Consider the following 8,465-nt stretch of genomic DNA (forward strand, 5'->3'; position numbering starts at 1 on the left):
GGAGATGAGCATTAGGACGTTCCACCTGCCCAGTTAGCACCCTAAGACTAGCCAATTGTACTTCAATGGGTAAAATGGCTTCCTTAACATACACCAAGTGATATGGTGTGAACCCAAGGGATGTGCGAAATGAAGTGCGATAAGCCCAAAGTGCAGCCATAAGATGCTTGTCCCAATCACTTTTGTGATTGTTTACATGTTTAGTGATGATTTTGCAGATCATACCATTTACCTTTTCCACCAAACCATTGCATTGTGGATAGTAGGGAGTTGAGTGTCGTCGTGAGATACCCAGCTTCAACATCATCTCTCCTACAAGGTCTCCTCTAAAACCTGGTCCCCTGTCAGAAATTATTTCAAGAGGAGTGCCAAAACGGCAACAAATGTTTTCAAATATGAACTTAGCCACTTCCTTAGTTGTAATCCAGGTGGTGGCAACTGCTTCAGCCCACCTGGTCATGTAGTCCACACCCATGATGATATACAATTTACCGGATTGGCTCCTTGGCAAAGGCCCAATAGCATCAATTCCCCATTTCTCAAATGGTCCATATGAGATTATAGGAGTCTGTGGCTCATATGTGAGCCTACTATCGCCTGCCTTTTGACATTCTTTGCATGTTTTACACCAATGATGCACATCCCTATGTAGACTAGGCCATACAAACCCGGCTTGTAGAATCTTTCTACTAGTGATGTCAAGTGCAAAGTGTCCTCCGCAAACACCATCATGGAAACTTGAAATGATTTCAGTGATCTAACTAGAGAGAGGTACACGCCTAAGAATTTGATCCTTACCCTTGCAGTAGAGGTCGTCATTGATAAGGCGGTATTTTGTTGCCTTGCACACAAGGCACTGCTTTTGGCCCTTAGTAAGATCTTTAGGACACTCTCATGTGTCCAAGAAACTCATGATGTCGGGCATAGCATCGCTACCTTGGAAGAGAGGCAGCTTCAACTTGATAGCACCCACCACTGAAACATCCTGCAGCTTCTCTCTAGCTAGAGCATCTGCTTCTTGATTTTCTGGTCGAGGGACGTGATGTAATTGTACAACTTGAAATTTTCCTAAAAGTTCCTTAACTTTGCACAAATGGCCTAGCAAGCTATGATTTTTACAAGCCCAAGTTCCTTGTATTTGTTTTATTAAAAGCCTGGCATCACCAAATACATTTAATCGTTGAATGCCCTGTGTCACACACCACTCTAATCCAAGAGTTAAGGCTGCATATTCTGCCTCATTGTTAGACTGAGAATCCAAGAGATTCCCAATGGATAAAACCTTATCCCCTTACTCGTTGAAGATGACAATGCCTGCTACAGCTTTGTCCACTTTCCTCTTGTTGGCTCCATCAAAGAAAAGAGAGTGAGCCTCCTCTACCTTAGGGACTTCCAGCACAGGTGTAATCTCTTGATCATTTGGCTTTATCTTTAGCTTCTTTTCATAGTGGCGATGAGTGAGAATACCTCCTAGACTGGCCCTTGTGGATTTCTCCACTTGCATTGTGTAGTCAAACTCTTGCAGCCTTGTGAGCCATTTGGAGATCCTAGAAGAAACATCCATGTGCTGCATTACATAAGGAAATACGTCTTCCATTGTTAAGATTATGAATGGTCTAGACAATAAATAAGAGCTAAATTTGGTGGTAGCAAACATTAATACAAGCACCATGTGCTCCACTGTCGTGTATCCCTTTTCTGATGGAGTCATCATTCGACTAGAGAAGTAGATAGGACGCATGAAAGAACTTTGAGGATCCTTTTGCATCAATACAGTCCCAAGTGTGTCATTGACCACACTAGGGTTTACATAAAATGGCTCGTCCCACTTTGGAGGTGCTATGGTGGGAGGTGAAGCTAGAATTTGTTTTACCTCATTGAATTGTTGTTCATTTTCTTTACTCCAAGTGAAGATCTCTTGATGGGTAACTTGTTGTAAAGGGAGAACCTCTTGGGAGACCAAGTGAATGAACCTACTCAAATACCTCACCTTTTGAAGAAAAGATACCAATTGCTTTGTTGTGGTGGGAGAGGTCAAAGACACCAAGGCTTGAACCTTGCTTGGGTCAGCTTCAATGCCTTTGGCCGAGATCACATGGCCAAGAAGAGTAACCTTGCTTTCACCAATGTGGCATTTCTCCACATTGAGTTGGCCACCCGAAGCTTGTAGCCTAGCTAGACCTTCATAAACTTTATCCAAATAAAGAGAGCTCTTTTGGCGAGGAAGTGGAAGTGTTGGTGGTATAATCTTGCTAGTTCCTCCACTTTCTTCTTATAAGATGAGAAAATGTGGTAGTAGTAGTTTCCTTGGTGAAGGTTCCTGTCGTCTTTCTATCCCTTGCCCTCATTGACATTCCTTCTACTAGAAGTTTGAGAGCTTCTGCCACTATCTCCTTTGTAATGACCACTTCGACTTTGTTTCCTTGTTGGTCAGAGATCTGGGCTGTCCCATCTTCTTTGATTGTGGACAAGAGCTCATAAGATTTTTGGAAATCCACTCCACATGGCTCTTGATTGTAAAATTCTCGGAGCCCAAGCCTTCTGTTGGCTTCTTTGTTCTCGGGCTTTGCTGCGACATCATATACTTCTTTTGGTAAAAGTTGCAGTTCTACTTGATGTCCTTCTTCGCTTTTGAATCTACTTGTGAGCATTGTGGTGTTGTTCTCTTCAAGGTGCTCTTTTGACAGGTAGGTTGCTTTGGCATTTTTTACTGAACTGGGGAACTGGGGTCCAGTTGGTATGGTGGTAGCTCTTCCAGCTTCTCCTTTTGCGAGACCCTCTTCTTGGCCTTTTCTGCAGCTTGCATGGCTCTTGTTAAGTGAATAGAGTGTCAAAATTACCAAATTTGGCAGATTCTTCTCTGAAATGTTCTTCGTTTTGAATTGCTGACAAATTGAGTTCAATTTGCTTCAAATCAATTTTTGAACATGCATGGATGCATAAAAACATGTAAAGGTCAAATTTATGAAGTCAAAACAAAAGATTGCAACAAAAGTAAATAATTGTAATTATTTGCAGTTGAGTAATTTTTTTCAACTTTTTGCAAACTTGGCATCATAGGCTTGAAGTATATACCAAATAGATACTCTGAGTGCAATATGGGCTCATTTGAGTGCACAGGATGAAAATGGTGCCAGATTTAGACTTTAGGTCTCAAAAACAGTAGATGTGAAGAAATTTTGAGATTTTGAGCTCCAAATTTGTTCAAACTTGTCTAGTGGGCTTAGGACATCATGTACTTTGGTCCTATGATGGCAAAGTTGCAAATTTTCCCCATTTTGGCCAAAAAGCAAATAATCACGATTATTAACTTTTTCATCAAAATGAATATTTTTTGGTACAACTTGGTTCTAAGCATGGTGTAGACCCTGTATATGTGATATGAGATGATTTGGATCAAAATATGGCTCATAACTCAGAATTTGGCTTGCAAGGACTTCTTTGCGTTTTTTGGCAATTTTCCAAGTTATAATGGGTCATTTTGGCTCATACTTGAAATTTGGCATGTAATAGGAGTGTACAAGTGATAGGTGAGGTGATGATACAATTTTCTAGCCAAAATATTGCAAAAGTAAATAATCGCAATTGTTTACAGCAATCAACTTTTTCTTGCAAAACTTGAAAATTTTGACCTCAATGTTGGAATTAGGGTTGCAGCGAAACGCACATAGCTTGGAGAAGACGAAGGAAGCTCAAAGAACACAATAGAGAGTGAGTTACTTAGTATGAAATGGAAAGATAGATAGCCCTAGAGTGATGGGTGTATATACAATGCTCGTGGGAAAAAAACCTCCTAAAGAGGGAAAAAATGCCCCGGCTGTCCTAGTGTTCACACTAGGACCGCCGGCGGTCCTATTGTGTTCACACTAGTGATGTGTTCACACACATCACTACCACATGTATATGGTAACAAATCCCCCTTGGAGTGATGCGGTGAACGAGAGCTGGCACATGAGTAAAGGGAAGTGCCATGCCCTGAGGATATGATCAGTCCACAAAGGGGAGTAAGCCCAAAGCTTTGCGGAAAGCTTCAAGCTTCTCACGAGACAATGCCTTTGTGAAAAGATCTGCAAGGTTGTCCTGTGTTGGCACATAATCCAAGCTGATCTCTCCTGCTGAGAGCCTCTCCTTGACATAGTGGTAATGCACCTCAATGTGCTTTGTGTGAGCATGAAAAACTGGGTTCCTCGCAACTGCCAATGCGCTCTTACTGTCAGTGTAGATAGTGTTGGCACTGTCCTCTCCAACACTCAAATCAGCCATAAGGCGTCTGAGCTATACACACTCAACTGTAGTTGTGAAGACTGCCCTCTACTAAGCCTCACAACTCGAAGTGGCCACAATAGGTTGCTTCTTGCTCAACCATGATATAGATGAACTGCCAAGCATGAAACAAAAACCACTTGTGGACACTCGCGTGTCAAAACAACCAGCGCAATCTGAGTCCGAAAAAGCATGTAAGTCTGGCAGCAATGATCCCCCCTTGGGATAAAACAAACCAAGATGTAAAGTGCCACTAAGGTAGCGGAAAATCCTCTTGACAGTCTGCCAATTTTTGACCTTGGGCTATGCATAAATCTGTTGACCTGTGAGACTGAAAACTGAATATTTGGCCTCGTGTTGCATACATAAATGAGGTAGCCAACAGCAGTTTGGTAAAGAGTGACATTAGCAGGATCTCCAGCATCATGTAGACTCAACTTCAAACTTGTTTCCATGGGAGTGTCAATAGGTTTTCAATCCTCAAGTCCAAACTTACATAGCAATGTCTCTATGTAACTTTTCTGACACAAGGCGATACCACCATCACACTGCTTAAAATGTATACCCAAGTAATGATGCAATAGCCCCACATACTTCAACTTGAAAGTAGCATTCAAATCAGCCTTAAATTCAGCAATATGTCTCTCATTTGGTCCAGTGACCAGCAAATCGACATAAAGAACCACAATGAGAAGTACATCACCCTCACGCTTTACATACAGTGTGCTTTCTGTTGGACTGTTACAAAAGCCTTGTTTAAGCAAATGAGTGTTAGCTTTCTCATACCAAGCACGAGGAGATTGCTTCAACCCATAAAAAGCCTTCTTACATCTACACACTTTGTCCTCTTGTCCTTTTATGACAAAACCGCGAGGCTGTGTTACATAAACTTCCTCAAATATGTCACCATTCAAGAAAGAAGTAACAATGTCTGATTGATGTACATCCCAACCAAAATGAGTTGCCAATGCACATAGAAAACGCACAATAGTCATACGACAAGTGGGAGCAAAAGTCTATTCATAATCTATGCCTTTTTGTTGTGCATAACCCTTTGCAACAAGTCAAGCCTTATGGCGATCGATCTCACCATCCGGCGCACGTTTCAACTTGTAAACCCACTTCGTACCAATGGCCTTTTGAGGCAAATCACATAAATTCCATGTGTCATTTTCTATAAGTGCATCATATTCTGATTGCATGGCATGACAGAGGCTCCTCAACATCATGTAAGCTAGACACAGCCAAAGCGTAACAATCTGATGCATAAGATGCATGGCAAGATCCTAAACGAGTACGACTAGACAAAGGTGCATCCAATTTACTGTCATGCAAAGTGTGCACCAGCCAGTTTGGCATACCTCTAGCCTGCTCATTTTCATCCCTTTCCTCATCAAGTACATCATGTACATCTGCATCAGTAATAGGCTGATCTGTAACATTTTCAGAAACCCCCATAGGCTGTACATTTGCCTCATTGGAACTTAAGTTTGTTCCACAACTAAAAAGAGGCAACAAAGTGTCATAAATGTCATGTGAGCTTACATTGTTGTCTCTAGTACATGACCACAAGGGCTGAACAGAATCGTCCACAAACACTACATCCCGTGAAACCAGAATACGTTTTGTTTGTGGATGATACAACATGTAACCTTTGCTTTCAGCACTATAATTAACAAAAATACATTTGACAGCTTTATCATCCAATTTTCTGCGTTGGGTTTGTGTCACCAAAGCACATGCCAAACAGCCAAAAACATGCATGTGCTCAATAAAGGCCTTTTTATCATGCCATGCTTCATATGGAGTAATAGACTACAAAGCTTTTTTAGGACACTTGCTTAGTACATAAGTGGCACACATGATGGCCTCAAGCCAAAAAGAATGCGGCAAAGCTTGACTTTTGACCATACATAGTGTCATTTTCGTGAGTGACCTGTTTTTCCTCTCAGCAACACCATTTTTCTGAGGTGTATAAGTCATTGTACATTGGTGTTTTATCCCACGACTAGCCAAAAATGCATTAAATTCATGAGACATATACTCCCCCCCTCGATCGGAATGGAGGGTACCCATAGTAAATTTCGATACATTTTCATCCATAGCCATGCATAAAAACTCCGGACTTCGCTTTAAACGAAAATACCCATGCATGCCTGGAGTAATCATCAATGAAAGTCACGAAGTACAGGTAATTGCCCAAGGACGGAGTTTGCATGGGCCCACAAACATCACTATGCACAAGCTGCAACCTGCATGTGGCCCAAACTGAACCATCCTTTGGAAACTTAGAATGTTGCATCTTACCTAAAATACATCCTTCACAAACATGTTTGACAGGTGCTTCAAGAGGTGGCAAAGAAGCAATCATATCAGATTTCTGCAAACGTGGCAAACTGGTAAAATTCAGATGACCAAAAGGTGCATGCCAAAGTTTTGCATCTGAAATAGCCCTGAATTTGCAACAGCATTTGAAAAATTTTGCCCACACTTGTCATACAAAGTGAGCTTATACAGCCCACCGCACAAAAGTCCAAATGCAACAATTTCATCACCAAAACTGAGATCATGAACTGTACATCTGTCATCCACAAATTTGACTACAAGTCCAAGTCTAGCAAGTGTGGATACAGATAAGAGATTCTTCTTGATCCCAGGTACATAAAGTGCATCAACAAGTGTGAAGGAACTGCCATTTGTAGCAGTAAGCACAATCTTTCCAACTCCCTGAACCGGATAAGAGGCATTGTTTCCACAAGTGACTGAATTCCCATGAGGGACAGACTCGAGAGAGGTAAACAATTCACGATGTGAGGTAATGTGCTTTGTAGCACCACTGTCAAAATACCACACATGTGAATCTATAGCAACTGACAATCATGCATCATGGACAGCAAGATTGTAAGTGCACTCTGCACTAAAAGCCCAATCTGCATCAACATCAGCAACACAGTCTCCTTTCACAGAACACTCAACAATGGCTGCATTTGTAGTGGAACCAGCATTTGTAGTGGAACCACCCTCTTTCTTCTTAGCCTCTTTGGCCTTCAACTTAGGACACGACTTGATCAAGTGATCATTAGCTTTACAATAATGGCAACGCATCCTCTTTTTGCCCTTATCACCAAAATTGCCAGAAGAAGTGCTGCCAGCAAAAGCATTGGAACATAAATTTTGAAACTCATAGCAGAACCATAAGAAGTGGTTGCATTGTTGTTACCACCCTTTCTTTGCGAAGCAATAAAAGCCTGTTCAACTGCACGCTGTCTAGTCTTATTTTTTCTATAAAGTGACTCTTGCAATAGCAATGTGCATAATGCATCAAACTTGACAACTTCTGGATTTCCTTGGGTCATAAGTCTCCAAGTACTAGCAAAAGTCTGGTAAGAATCTGGTAAGGCATCAAGAATAGTCTGCACAAGGGAACTGTCTAAAATGACTTCACCTGTAGAAATAAGTTGCTCATTGATATCCTTGACACTAGCAAGGAAATTGTCCATATCATCTTCCTCATGCATAATCTTCGACTCCAACTCTTTACGCAGCAAAGCAATTTTAGCCCCATTGCGACTTGCATAAATACCAGCCAAAGTATCCCAAGCCTGTTTTGCAGATTTTGTTGAACGGATGTGAGGAACAATGGTGCGCTTCATAGCAACGCAATCAATGCATGAGCCTGCTCATCCTTTACATCCCAACGAGCTTGTTCTGCCGTAGGCAAAACAACTCTAATAGCAGCAATCCTTGCAGCAAGACCTGCAACATCCTCAACATCGCCTACATCCTCAGAACCAGGACGTACATCAATGTCCTACACAATATTCCAGACGGCCTTTGACACAAGAACGTGTTGCATCATATAAGCCCACATAGGGTAATTGTCCCCATCCAACCTGTCCAGCAAACATCTTGAAGACATCTGTGTTGTTGTGAGCCATGGTAAATGTTGCACCTAATGTGAAAACTACTCAAAAATAGGAGAAACGGAGCAAGAACAACACGTGCTATATAGCACAAACCGTAGAAGACTATAAGACACCTGTTATGCAGAAAACGACACTGACAGAAACTCTGCACAAAATAATGAAATAGCATGTGCAGTACTGCCTGTAGTGGAAACAGAGGCCGAAATGAGCCCGAATCAGAAATATTTGTCGACCTACAAACGCTCGCCAAAGCTCACTAAAATCTAAGAAAGTGAG

The sequence above is a fragment of the Adiantum capillus-veneris genome, chromosome 22, assembly GCF_014529385.1.
Source record: "Adiantum capillus-veneris isolate H3 chromosome 22, ASM1452938v2, whole genome shotgun sequence".
NCBI classification, from domain to species: Eukaryota; Viridiplantae; Streptophyta; class Polypodiopsida; order Polypodiales; family Pteridaceae; genus Adiantum; species Adiantum capillus-veneris.